We start from the raw sequence: 2,883 nt of genomic DNA, 5'->3' as shown, positions 1-2,883 counted from the left end.
CATGTAGGGGACTTGTGGGGAATGCTTTGGGTTGTCGTATGCAATCATCCAATTCAATAATGTTAGGAAAATCTGAAGGTTAATTTAAGCGGACCTAATTAACTTGGGGCGTTGAGAATTCATGGGTTATTGAAAAGCAATTGGAAATCGTTTTGAATGCAAGTATAACATGACACACCCCGTCCCGAAGGAGGGCATGCTGGCCGTCACATGAGAGTGACGTAACCATTTACACAGTTCGGAAGCTTTTAAAAATACAATTATTAAAATGGAAACCCTCGAGGGTGAGTCCTACTTTTGTGAATTCTGTCAGAATACCGTTGGATTCCTCGTGGCCACCAAAACTCTGCTATCAAGAACCTGGAGGGGCGAAAAACAAAATTGAGTGGGTCAGTAAAACCAAGCTTTTCAAAAAACATTTCGCCAAAAATAATTCTAACCCCTCACTGTAAAACCTGTATACTTTTCCCAGAAAATAATATAATAACATAATACTTTTCATAAATCTCGAATCATCAATTTTTCTTTAAAACCCGAAAGTATGCCATGTTTTAATTTCGAAAACAAAATAAATGATGCATCAATGTAACAGGTGAAATAGTGAATTAACCGGAGACCCTGCAGTTGGTCCTGTATGGTTAATTCTATAGCTCAACATCCAATCCAACCGGAGTCACCTCGGTGACCTGTACGGCACTACACTGCAGATAAGTCGGAACTACCTGAAGTAGTCTGTACGACATGAATGGTGTAATGATACGCTCTAGTGCTTCTCATCAATCATCTGTGCACATAATCTAAGGTCACCCACTAGTCGGAATCACATCTAGTAATCTATACGACTAGCATGTCGGAACCCTCACTTGGTCTGTACGACATCCACCTACTTGGATCCAAGACGAACGTGCGGTGTGGTGAATAATATAAGCACTAACACCATGATTGCAGGTTATGAGCTATCCACAATATACACATCAACAATGCACATGAATAATATAAAACTCACCTGATACTTACCTGTGCGTCCACAGCACCAATTCACATATATATATGCATCATATATCAATTCATGCTTTTCATATACTTCTATGCATGGCATTTCAAATCATACTTTTCATATAATTCTATCCATGGCATTTTAAATCATGCTTTCATTTAAATTCAATTTCTGGGAAGACTCAATAGTATATATGTATACGGAAAACAAAACTGCCCACTCACTGATAAGTAGCCGGTTCGTAACCCCCTCGCCTATTTTGGTTACGTTCTTCGTCCGTAAAATTTTCACCTATACAAAAATAATTATAAAACATCATTTAAACGCACATACACAAACATTCATCAATAACTTTCTTATACGTTGCTCAATTTGGGTATGTGAATATACCACGGTGATCTACACGACGTCACGGACGTCGACATATTTTTAGAAATATTTTTTGAACCCTACACGCGCCCCCACGCGCCGTGGGTGGCACTGACCTACGCGCCCCCACGCGCGTCTTCTTCCTCGGCTCGCCGGACTGGTTTCGCCGGTTTCTGGGCAGTTTTTCAAATTGCCATAACTTCTTCATTTCTTCACCATTTTCAACGTTCTTTATATCAAAATGAAGATATTGAAGAGACGAACAAATCTATACCTGTCTCGACCCTTAACTCGCCGGGAATTCACCGGAAAACGCCTCGAAAGTTCCGACCAAACATTGAACTTTCCGATCTCTGTGTTTTTACTTCCAAAAACTTCCAACGAAGCATTCCGAGCTTCCTAAGAACCTCCTTAAGCTCCCTATGAGCTTAAAAACCCCTAAAAATCAACCAATACAAAGTTGATGAATAGTGTCAAACTCGGAGGTGAGTTGTTCGACGTGAAAACGTTGAAGTTCTTACCTGAAATGGGTATGGATGAATTCGTATCGACGAGATGAAGACGATGGTGGTCTTTGTTTCTTCGATCTGTGAAGATTTGAAGATCCTTGTTGTTTTGCCGTGAGTGTAGAAAGAGAGAGAGAGTGTGAGTGTTTGAGGGAATCACGGGAAGGAATAATGAATAATGAGTGTGTCTGAGTGTATAGTCCATAAGTCATTTTCAAACAAACACACAGACAAAACGTCCACTCTTAAAAACTAGGATAATTAAACAAACTTCACACTTATAAAAACGTTAATACGGGACGGGCTGTTACAACCTACCCTCCTTATAGAAATTTCGTCCCCGAAATTTACACAACCAAAATACAACACTAATAATCATAAAACAATCTCGAATACATCTCTCTCATCTGATCATCTGTTTCCCAAGTAGCCTCCTCCACTGAGTGGTTCCTCCTCAAAACCTTCACTATCCGAACGGTCTTGTTCCTAAGAACCTTATCCTTCCAATCGATGATAGTCATTGGAACCTCGTCACTTAAATTAAACATTGTCCTCAATGTTTCAAGCATAAACTCACACAAAACAAGCAAACAAACAAACTACGAATAAACATGACAAGTATGGTAAAGTAAAAATCAGACAGAGTAGAGTTTAAGAACGTAAATCTGGTTATGGAGATAGATGATCTTGTTGACTTTCCACAGCTTTGACCTCGAACTGGATTGGAATTCTGAGCAGAGAATAGGAGAGTTCCTTGGTTTCAATTCAGACTCCTTCTGCTGGGTTAATTTGATTATGCAGTCTGCATTCTTCTCTGCTTGTTTCTTCTGCACGGCAGGCAGGCACGAGGTAGAGGTGATGGTCTGTTTCTTTTCATTTGCTTTCTTTCTCCATGTCCCTAGCTGAGGATGAATCAGCACGTTGTCTCCACATGCTTCGAGGTATCATTTTCACTTCCCTTATCTGTTCCCCAGGCAGATGTGGTAGACGAAGAGGAAGCATAAGATGTTG

General features: G+C 40.1%; 1 long non-coding RNA gene across 2 annotated transcripts; it reads right to left on the bottom strand.

The window, feature by feature from the left end:
• Window positions 1-243: 243 nt before the first annotated feature.
• LOC103438976 (uncharacterized) lies at window positions 244-1,690 on the bottom strand. Of its 2 annotated transcripts, none has more exons than XR_011580025.1 (3): window positions 1,641-1,690; window positions 1,222-1,288; window positions 244-360 (listed from the first exon to the last, which is right to left on the bottom strand). It is a non-coding gene; the product is annotated as an uncharacterized lncRNA (long non-coding RNA). The 2 variants fall into 2 exon arrangements; XR_011580026.1 differs by lacking the exon at window positions 1,641-1,690 and adding an exon at window positions 1,388-1,577.
• Window positions 1,691-2,883: the final 1,193 nt, after the last annotated feature.

The sequence above is a fragment of the Malus domestica genome, chromosome 04 (genome assembly GCF_042453785.1).
Source record: "Malus domestica chromosome 04, GDT2T_hap1".
NCBI classification, from domain to species: Eukaryota; Viridiplantae; Streptophyta; class Magnoliopsida; order Rosales; family Rosaceae; genus Malus; species Malus domestica.
This window is presented reverse-complemented; position numbering and strand designations above follow the sequence as displayed.